This window comes from Danaus plexippus, chromosome 12 (genome assembly GCF_018135715.1).
Source record: "Danaus plexippus chromosome 12, MEX_DaPlex, whole genome shotgun sequence".
NCBI classification, from domain to species: domain Eukaryota; kingdom Metazoa; phylum Arthropoda; class Insecta; order Lepidoptera; family Nymphalidae; genus Danaus; species Danaus plexippus.
Genome location: NC_083545.1, coordinates 136,847 through 149,001, shown reverse-complemented (window position 1 = coordinate 149,001; position 12,155 = coordinate 136,847). Strand labels below are relative to the sequence as shown.

Here is a 12,155-nt window from a genome sequence, read left to right as displayed (position 1 = left end):
AAACCCTGGAACTAACTAATCAGCGATGCCATAAAGTTAATAGGGCTTATAACAATAGAGAAACCAAAAAATAACCCTGTAGTTATTGCCTACAATTATTTTAGGTGTGTCTAAGTTATTTTGTGCAAGATCTAAAATATTCGGAGTACAGTGATAACATAATTTCATTTTAAATTATACTCAAATTTGAGTAAATATAATACAATGAAAACAAAAAGATAAATAAAACTAAAGTTTTCGTATTACTGCGCGTTGTTTTATCATTTTTAACTACGCGCTCCCGACGTTTGGTTGTTTTGCAGCAACCTTGGACACGGGCATGGTTCGAGTTTTAGTATTCTGTGGTCAATGGCTTTAGTTTAAATACACGGAGATTTTATATTTTATACAGCGTGTGTTTTAGTATTCATGAGATTATTTTTTTTATATTATTTTTGATTTAGAACAAATAATTAATAATTTAGCAACCGCAGCCACCGCCAGGTGGACCGTCTGCTCGTGTGCCATATACTTATGGAACATAAAAAATAAATTTAATATTTCTTATACATATATATATGTACATAAATTTATCTGTTTCACATGTTTCGCAAGCTATTACTAAAAAACTTACCGATAGAAGACATTTTTCAATTATAACAGTTTAGTAGTGAACAATTGGAAGGAAGCACTGTAAATAAAGAAATAAGAAGATGAAAAATACTGATTTATTATAATTTTTTTATTAATACTGATAATACTGACACGTATATAAATGAAACATGACCTGGCCGTAAAGAGTTTGAAAATTAAGAAAATGTTATGTCTATAAATTATTTATTTTTTAATAATAATAGATAATTATTGTGACTGACAGCAGCAGACAGCATCTCGAAAACACGTTATATAAAATGATCCTTTGAATACAACATTAAATGCTAAAAATCATTTCGTAAATTTATGCCTAGAACTCTAAGGCCAAGGTCGTATTAACAAGTTAACAAATTAACAGTTTCCAAAGTAGGTTTAGAGCATCGCGTTATCTCGTTTTCTGGGACTTTTTTTTGTATTAACATAACCCGTAGATAAGGCGCATATTGACGCTACCGAGCCGACACTCGTGGTGTTGCCAGCTACGAGTTACTACCCAGATACAAACCGAACATTCTATGTCAAAGGCTTTTCCGCGGGAAATATAATGGAAACCCCAGAAACACGGACAATGACGCTGATTTAATGAAAAAATTGTCTAAAAAATATGAAAGATGTAAGACAGCGATTACCGGAGACATCAGCCCCATACAATGTCGAGTAGATGGCAACTAGTATGTTATGAAATTATTTAAATATTGTTTATGTCTTTGAGGACACCCAGCGTTTGGTCAGTCATCACGATGATGAAGCTCGTCCTTGGACTTTGAGTCCGAGGATATAAACCTTCCAAAGACTCAGTTTTGGTTCGGAGCGATGGAGGGAAGATCTGCCGCAGCATCCCTTACAGAATCTCAGATCAGGTAATTTCTATTGACAAAAATATTAGTAAAAATCAGACGATTGATTGAGGGAAGGCTCCGTAGTTATAGACATATACAGCGTTTATTAATTAATTGTGTTTTATTTGTTACTGATAAGTTTAAAATCATCATTTCTAGAATAAAGACTTTATTGTTAGTGCAACAATATAAGTCTCTCGCTGAACTTTAATCGAGTGAGTGAGTAAAAACATTTGGAAACTTTTTTAAGTCACACTACTTTTAACTTAAACGTTTAGTTTTCGTCAATTGCTAGTTTACAGCAGATATCTTACTAAATATTAATAAGTATTCAAAAAGTCACAACAAACACCTTCAAATATAATAAGATTTATTACCTCCTATTTAAAAATAATTGATCAATAATAATGTTAAATACAAGTATATAAAAAAATACTAAGTATATAAGTAAAGTCCTTCTCGTCTTCTACATCTTGTCCATCACTGACGTATTATAGGCATGGAACACACACGCTATAACCCTTAGACGGCTCGTGATGTCAGCTGAGCACTCTTAAGACTGATTTATATAAATAATCTTACCATAGTAATGTAAAACAGTGTAGGAGAGTCCTACACTTAATGTATGACATGTCATAAAGTCATATCATCACGAGAGCGTGGAGCGTGTGCGTGTGTCCGTCCTAACTCGGTCACGGCACCGCGCCTCCTTTCCAAAACAGTCGCTGCAACTCCGGACATACCAGGCATGCACTCGTCCCTCGGCCGCCTCCATCGCTCGCTCCGTTCCCTCGTCTGCTCCGCGTTATATATGAATGGCGTAATGTGTGCCGTACAAAAGGTTACTCGAAGGCTGTATGATTCACCGGAAGGGGGTCGCATGCCCGCGGTGAACGCCCTCGGCGACGGTGTGAGCGAAACGGGACCGGTCCGACCCCGGCGAGCTCAGTGCATTATACTTATTATAACATTACACTAAAATCGCAACAAGTTCGGGTGACGTTAAACACATTACATTTATGATCGTTTATGATATCTGTTCGTGTGATGCTCGGGCGACGCTCAGGCACTCAGAACGCTGTTATGTTAGTATAAGACATTCTGCGAATATTCTATCGTCCGAGGTCCCAGGAGTCTACAGACAGTTAGCGGGAGGACACGGATCCGGTATATAAGAGTGACTTAAGGTTTTCGTAACGATAACTCTCTGTATCTGTGTATACGGATGTATCTGTGTGCAGGCATCAGAACCTGTCATATGGAGCGTATAGCATTAAGTATTAACGTACATTAATGAATAAGAAACGGAAAAGCTTCGTGTGTAGTGTGACGATGCCAACTTGCGCTAAATATAATGTACTTTGGTACAAAATATACTTTATTCTAATTTTGATTTGTGACACGTATTTCTTATTCTCTTAACCTTCTGCAGAAGCAGACTACTAGCGACAGGATGTTATGGATATGCCTTGCTGATGTGGTCTTTATGTCGTCGTTCTTCTTTTTAATAAAGTACGAAGATGCCTGCACGATTATTAAAACATATAAAAAGTTTTTTTGGTCATTCAAATGTTATATTTACTTATTACTGGGTTTTTTCGAGTGGAGCGACAAGTAATATTGAATTATATCGTAAACAATCAATTCTATAGATTATTTATTCATCACTATTTTTTTTATAAAGGCAAGTGTCGGAACACCTTTGACATTGTCATCGGAACAGTGGACGGGTGCTGACAGATGACAGAAACATGAACTATCAGGAAAACTGGCTCTTCATCTGTTTTTAACATACAATTATATTTATTACCTTATGGTTTGAAGTTAAATGACATGTCACACGTCGTTTTTGTTACCATCTCATTAATAATTTTTAGGTGTCATAAATTAATTAAATTCCACGTTATGTTATTAGAATGTGACACTAAGCGGAATGATATCACAGGACAAATACACGCAACACAGATGATGTCGCGAGCACATTTAATACATCGTGTCAAATGATTCCTATTTATTGTTTCACATCGTATTAACGAAATGCATTTTGTTGTATTAATTTCTGTCAAGTTATATTTCGATACTTAAACTTATACCAGCTTTTGCATGTGACTTCGTTGGAATTTTGATATATGTATTTTTAATTCAGTATGCATATATATATATCTTCTTCTTCTTCCTGGCAATTATCCCAGCATTAGCCAGGGTCTGCCTTCCTGCTTAAACTCCTCCACTTTGCACGGTCTGCATATATATATATATATTGGTATATACTATATAGTTGGTCTCCGAACAAGTGTGTGTTGTTTTTTATCGGATCGCTTACGATGGTTTCTCTGTGGCTTAATTTCTTCTATTCGACATCTGTGTGATAAGTCTCGTATCTCCTCTCTTTCCAAAGTAGGAGAAGCAACGGTAAGAGACGATTTCTAAATGTCTATTTTATAATAAAGGTACGCAGATGGCATGGTTTAAATCGGTAAACCGTTCCATTTTCTGTGATTAGTCGCGGCGCCGTCCCGTGTCCAATGAGGTTGTATGGCCGGTGAGGCTGTTTTTGGTCAGGTTGAAGGGCCCCCATTAGAGACGCATCTATACGTGCCACCACTCGCGTCCCAAGAGGGCCCTCTACGTGACGTACAACACGTACAGTATCTCATCTCATTGGTAATCATTTGATATCAGGTTTTTTCTCAATACCCCCACATCCAGCATCTTCCTGCCATAAAACAACTCGACAACTTGTTTGTAGCTTCATTTTTTTCATTCTATTCTCTACCAAGCCTGCCTCCGTGTCTGTTAGTGATGGCAACATTTCAATATCTTAAAGTCTGATCAAGACATCGCTAAACTATATTGTATGAATAAGTTTATCCTATGAAGTGTATGTCTAATGAACGGACTCAATGATCAGTCTGCGTCATTAATTGACGATCTTGGATCCGGAGTAATTGTGATGCGGTGACTCCTTACAGACGACGCAGTTCCTGGACCCCGCGTGACTCACGGGATACTGTGCCATACATGGGCTGGGTGAGATGACAAGGAACAATCATGAACATGAATAAGTTAATGTCACTTATACACAAATGTTATTCCTTTTAAAATTATGAAAAATGTATTACGTTTACGTATGTTTTATGTCATTTAAAGTTATATAAAAGTATATGTAACATAACTAAACCATTTTCTTACCGCGTCATCACACGTGATTGAATTTACAGTATCGCTCGCAGACGGGTCGCTCAGCAACTGAGAAATAATTTATTTATCCTAGGCAGCCGCAGGGTTCTCAAATTATTTTAACACCTTTTGGCTTTTAAGATAAACGAACTAAGCAGATATTGATCGAATAAATAAATGAATATTTTATTATCTCCTGAATAATAAATATATACTGATACTAAAAAACGGTTACAAAATATTGGAATATCTTGTTTATAATATACAATTAAATATTAAAATGGGAACACACTATGCAGTAGTGTTGATTCGTAAGTGTGTGTGTTGACCCTCACCAGCATCTGGCTGAAACAATTACAATTTAATGTTCAGTTTGAACATTGATACATAGACCTCGGTCAAGCCAACGGTCCGTGCTGTTGACGCGTCTCTTACTTCCTACATAACGACATCACCAAGTAATAACTTTAACATCACACGGATATGAAGAAAAAAACATGATGATTATTGTAATGATTACACATTAATTAGTATTTTTAAATGACTTACAATAGTAACGTTTTAGTTGATCTAGTATCCTATTAATTATATTATTATTTAAAGTAAGTGCACTCCAACTCCGTCCCCCACACATACTAACTAATGTCCGTCATTCGGTCTGTTCGAACACGGTCATTAGTTATTCATCTATCGGCCAAGCTATCGGCCACGTCGCCTGAGCCCTGAGGCAGACAGCTCGGCGACTGAACACGCATTTATCCTTATTATAATATATATATTTTTTATTATTTCATATTTTTACTGGAATTAACTTACATTTTAATGGATACTCATTTTATATACATACTCATAATGTGCGAGGACGTGACGGCTATTTCAGTCGAGCACGGCTCGTGTAACCCTTGTCTAATGTCTTGTTACGCTGTATCTCAACTCCCTCGGTCTGATCCAGCCAGGAGCAGCGGGTTCATAGTTCCGTGAACTCGATCCAGGATCTTATAAAAAGATCTGACAAGGAGATGACTCAATGCTGTTACTTTATAATTATTCATAGTTTTGTTTAATTTTTTTGACGGCTCCGTTTGGTTCGCACTCACACCGATTATCATCAATGATACCGGATCTTATTCTAATATATTCCGATACAATCGGTTCACATCTCGCGTACTAGTTTACCCTAACCGCATGATTCATCTCTATTCTAGGCGGTCGATGTGCAGGTTGTGTTCACTCGCGGTGTGATCTCTCCCCCCATGTCTCACCCTCCTCACTCCTGTCCTGTCTCCTTCCTCCGTACTTCCGTATCCTCCATCGATCTAACAGTTCTCGGCTTGGATGACTTCATTTTCATTTTATAAAGCACGTCTCTACTGTCGTTTTCATCTACTCAATATCTACTATTTCTCTGTAGACGTCTTTCATTGTAATACTTCAGTCATCTTCAAGTTTTAGTCCATGAAAACGTGTAATTGCAATATGTATTTTCTATACTTAATTAATCTGTAAATTCAATTCAAGACGAGGCACGTTTTCTATTGTGTTTCAACGACTACTGAACCGTGAAACGTGAAACTCTTTCAACATCAAACGTAAATTTTCCAAAAGAAAAACCCTGAGGGGTAGTCCCCGACGCCTCACCGACTAGTAGTTTACGACTGCAACAAAAAAATATCAATCTATTAGTGACATTAAACCAAAAATACAATGGTCGAGAGGAAACACCCGTGAAATGAAATGAACAAAAATAGTCGTACACTGTGTTCGTCAGTAGAAGTAACGGCGGAGGCGAGTGTGGACGGCTGTAATACAAGACAATGTTATCTTATTAATATGTCGCTGCAGGAGCTGCATGAGATGTTGAATATTCTTTGTAGCAGTTCATCTGGACTCTTGCTATTGTTATTATAAGTTTATGAGTCGTGTTTCTTAAAATAAGTAATTATTGATAATAATAATAAAAGCTTTATTAATTCCGTACTCTCAAGCGTAACAATAAAGTAAGACTAATTTAAATTAGAATAACATTTCATTTCCTTGATTAAAAATATAGTAGGTATTATTAAACACGCTATTTATTAATTCTATATTATATATATTACTGCCCAACATTCATAAAGTGTAACTTAGATAATGCGTGATAATAATAATTAATAATAATTATTAATAATCAATAACCAATAATAACTATTTAGTGTATTGTGTAGCCTCCTCCAAAGAGTCCATTCCTCCCTGTCCTTAGCTTTATCAATCTAATGGTCGCCTGCTATTGCTGCAAATGTTTCTTAAAATAAATAAATAATATTATTCATCTGTAAACAACAATAACTTTAAACTACACTTAATATTTAACTGTGACGTCTGGATCGGCAATTATCATTTACTCTGATATTTAATAAGATCTTTATTACATTCAAACTTTAAGGACAATACGAGTAACGAGGGTAACAAGACCGCAGCGAATTGTTTTGAAATATTACAATACTTAGTAATAATATAAATGATGTTTATAACAATGGACAGACGAGACGAAATTTTTCATCGTGGATCCATCGCGGTGCAGGGAGAGGAGCTTCAACATATAATTTCTAAGAAAAAGAAATCTTAGAAGATATGAATGGTTCCTTGTTGTTATTAAATATTCATTTAGTTTTTTAAAAAACCCACAGAGATTCATAAATAAGTGATATTTACATATTTATTAATATTTCAACTACATATAACAATTTGGTCTCACTACCGTCTCAAACAATAACCACATTCATATAATGACCGTCGAGTGTGTGAACGTTCCTATGGAGAGCATCGCAGAGAATAAAGAAGGTAATGTTTCAGTTAAAATAGTATTACTTGAATAAAGTATTAAATTCTTGAGATCGAAGATACCAGCGGCGTGTTTGAACGATGTGAGGAATGAGGATTACACGTGAAGGATGAGTCACAGACAGAGGTGCGAGGGGGAGAGGACTTGGTGCATGAGAGGGGGCGGGGGAAGCTCTCACGACCAGGGAGCGGAGGCGAGGCGAGCTGGTGACGGACATGGGATCCGCATTGACTCATGGGACACGATACATTCATACACATCTAGTGGAACGCATCAGCACACCGCCATCTAACATCTGAACACATACACATGAAGAATGAGGTGTAACAATCACTAGGGCGCAGTCACCACTCGTGTAGTTAAGTTTTGATTGTGACGTCTTTTTATGAAGTGGAAGAGATGTTACGTAGTTGGGATTCTGCGAAGGAAGGAAAATATAGTTTAGAAATGTACACATACACAGAGAATTAACAATTTTTAATATGTTTATTAAACAGTTAGTAATGCTTTAGAATTTAGATGATGGTTGAAGGCAAGGAATTGATTTTATTTCACTTAAACACTTATATATATATATGATTTTGATTGTGAAAACCAATGAGTGAATGTTGTGTGTCGGACGTTTGGTGGTGGGATGGTATGATGGGATGATGGGCTAGTGGTGGTGGCAGTTGTCTACCGTCAGGGTGAGGAACGCCTTCACGCTTACGATGAAATATTCGTAGAACGAAAATAGCAGAAAAAAAATTCCGGGACATTCCGGTGTAGTCTTAGTTTGCACATTAAATACGGCCATTGACGCACTCGCCGTGGAAGTAGAAAGCAAGCCCTGCAGTAGATTTAAACGTTCGTGGTCCTTATTACGAGTGTCCTAGGGTTGATAATGTGATACAGCGCCAGTGCATCAATGAATCAGACGGTTTTCCCCGGCTCTTGTCGGATAAATGATTTCCACATCATTACCGTTCAAAACTAAAAGCGGAAACGGACGAGGGACCTTCACCGGAGCTGCGGTAGAAAATAGATCACACACTAATGTAATAAATAACAATAAATTAATACATAATTAATTAATTACGTTTTATCGACTAAAGAATAAAACAAACTTCTCGTAGCCACAAGATGTTTGGTGTGAGTTAGCTCTTTGGAAGACGTTTGTTTCATACATTGGATTAAAATCATACCTCTACGAGTATATATTTGACAAAATCAACCTTTTATTGTGACCAAACACTATTTATGAATTATTTGAATATAATGATGTATGTACATTCCATTTCAAATAACAATATTTATGAAGACGAACTTTCAGTGTGACAGTTCGTTTGTCTGTTCCGTGTTATGACGTGACATGATGACAACATCTACAGGAACGTGCTGGTAGTTGTCATGTTGTTCATATCAAATATAAAGTTTTTATTAGTAGGAGGTGTGTGTCTGTGCTGTGTGTACGCGAAGATATGAAAATATATAACTATGAAGTGCCCATTAGAAGAACGCCTCTCAAAACATAGGAAAAATACCAACTTATATACAAAAAAAGGGACACGATGTTCATAATTTATAGATATGTTTGGCGGTAAGTTGATTGTTAATAAGACACAATTTTGTCAAAAAATAATATTATTGTTGCAAAAACAAATAATCACCTATTGACACAATACTCGAACTACTAAAAAACACGGCACTGTAGACTTGTTCAAACATCACAACAAGAGAGGGTGTGCACCCAGCACTTCATCAGGCAGAACCGCGGCCATGAACGAAACCGCAAGAGAACAAACATCAAATACACTCAGGGTAAAGCTGTATTTAAATATAATGAGCGTTTACATAAGCATCTTAAACTTTGATATGAAAGGGAAAACTAATTTGTTAGGTGAGCTTCTCGATCGCATTCAACAGGATTATAACCGGGACGTTATGACACGCAGAGCGTTACTCAAAGTACACTCACAATAAAATCAGGACTAATAAGATGAGAGCCACGACAGAGACTGGAAACAAACAGATTCCTGCAATGTGAGTCTTACAGATCTCAACACTAAGTAGCGAGATCTCTGAATATATAATGACATGATGTTGTCAGCGTTGCTATGTCATCATCCGTAAACACGGTACAGCAAGTATTAGCATCGGGTGATCGGGTGATATTTAACAAACATCAGAGGAAAGTAACAGTATAAGTTAGTATGAAGTCGGCCGTGACGAGTGAACGTCACGCCATGCCACCGAGGATCGTGCGAGCCACAGAACCAATCAGTCATTGAACATTATAGACACGCCACCAGTCACCTGTCACCGCCTTACAAGGACTGAATACTATCTAATGTAGAGCAACCCAGGTCTAATGATCCCAAACCGCGGAAACATCAAAAGGAAATGTACAACTTCTCTATCCTTAACTTTTATTGTTACATAACGTATTTATATCCTGTGCGACCGACTGTATGTTCAGGGCATTCTCAATATAAACCACAAACATCAAACTAAATACTCAGCTGCCGATGACCGTCCGCGAGGATCGTAACAGTCGGATAAAGTTCACTATTACGGAACATTACATAAAGTATGCTGTTTCCTTAATATAATTAATTGTTCAATTAATTAGTTTTAATTGTTTTCTTATCTCAGTACCTCATGTCAGTCATGAAGACTTTGGTTTTAAATTAAGTAAGTAACACAAAACTATTGTGTTACATTGCATTTAGGAATCGTACGATGATAACGAACGTCGTGACAAAACCGTAAGTTCTTAATAATATCAACAATCAACCTTTAAAAATCTATTCGAGATAGCATTTACAAGTAAAATGATGAAATACAAAAAAAATATATATTACTTCTTCGCCAATATATAGGTACCTAATTTGGATCATTTCTACAGCTGTAATTCCAATAAAGCTATTTTAAAACTGTAAACTTTTGTAATAACTTATATAATATAATATTTTATGACATTATTGAAGTCTGTTCTCTAAGTAACGAGGAATTAAAGCCGGCAGACGGACCGGCGCGGGCGCTCGGCTCACATTAATATACACATGCGACAAACATTCCTTAATATTGTAAAAAATTATTATCAATATAAATAAAATAATTATTATACTCGTCGTCGCGTGAACTCTGACAGCTTGACCAAGTTTCTCATCCAAAAATCTACTTCCTTCGATATTATGAGAATATTAATAATTGAAATCCTTAACATAGTCAAGATATACGAAACTAAAGAAAATTAATCGATTCCTCTTTTTTGGGATTAAAGGTATCAAAGAAAACATCAAAGAATAATAGTCACCGGAACGACGAATAGCAAAGTTTGATATTATTTATGTAAATCCATTAAATGGGGTGTAATTTTTATGATAAAGAAAATGAGGAGGAGCACATACAGTTTATTTAGCAGCAAAGAGACTCTTAGTGATAAATAAATTCGATAAAAACATTCACCGGACTATAATGATCGTATGTAACCCAGGAATATCGCATGTTTATATACATATACAGATATAGCATGATACATAATGACATAGTGTTGTTCCTGGACTCATGTTTTCTAGGGGATAAAAGAAATTTTGGAAGAAATAATAGAATCGGACTGTATGTCGGAGGGGACAAGTACATCTGGCGCTCTCTAAATACTTTGGCATACGTTTCAATAATAAAATCAATATGGACCCTTTATGGGAGGTAAATAATTTTAAAATCTTTATCTGTGTTCATATAAAGAACATTTAAAGTTGATGCAGAGTGCGATAACATCATATAACGTGATACATTTTATTAGAAAATATATATCAAATTTCGATCTTATTTGGTGATGATTTTTTAATAATTTAATTGTAATATGTTTTCCTTGTTTGACATCCTGCGATCTCAGTACGTGGCCGCGTGTCTCACACGGCACACGGCCTGAAGTGACACCGCTCCCTACGTGCTGCGACTCGTAACGCTGAGTCCTCACTACGTTACCTCTGACGTTAACAGGCCTCCATAACAACACATAATATATGAAAGGATTTTTCATGACGTTTTAACAATAATTTTAAACAATATGAATACGTATTTAAGAGATGACTCTAGCGCTGTTACTATTAATTGCTTTTTCTGTGTAATGTTCATGAACACGAAGCTTTAATAGAACCTGACATCATGAGAAATGAACTCTGTGGTTACAGACAGAAGAAACCACCGGCTTGTTGGAAATACTTGACTCAGTCGGTTACGATACGTACATACGTCAATTTGAATAAAATTTTTATTGTACGTGGAGTCCCTCCGCGCGGAAGAAGTGAAACTTCGTAATGTTGGAATGAAAACGGGATACAAATTGATTTTGTTTCTTTAAGACGAACTTTACTAACATTAAGTTAATGCATTACATTTCACAATTAATTACCCGCATACGTTCGAGCGCCACGCATTCCCTCTCGCTGTCTCTTTTTACTCCCCCCCCCCTTTCCCGTTCCAGGAGCGTTCACGTTGAACCAACCTTGTAAGAAGTTTGACTTAAAAATAATAAAAGAATGTTATTGAATTATATTAGATTAAATAAATTTAACAGAGATAGTTTACTTTCCACATTCACAAAACAAATCTGTCAGAAGTGGGATTCGAACCCACGCCCACAGAAGTGGACTGCGACCTGAACGCAGCGCCTTAGACCGCTCGGCCATCCTGAC

The 12,155-nt window shown here is 36.4% G+C and overlaps 1 non-coding gene across 1 annotated transcript; it reads right to left on the bottom strand.

The window, feature by feature from the left end:
- Window positions 1-12,071: 12,071 nt before the first annotated feature.
- Trnal-cag (transfer RNA leucine (anticodon CAG)) lies at window positions 12,072-12,155 on the bottom strand. Its single transcript has one exon. It is a non-coding gene; the product is annotated as a tRNA-Leu (tRNA).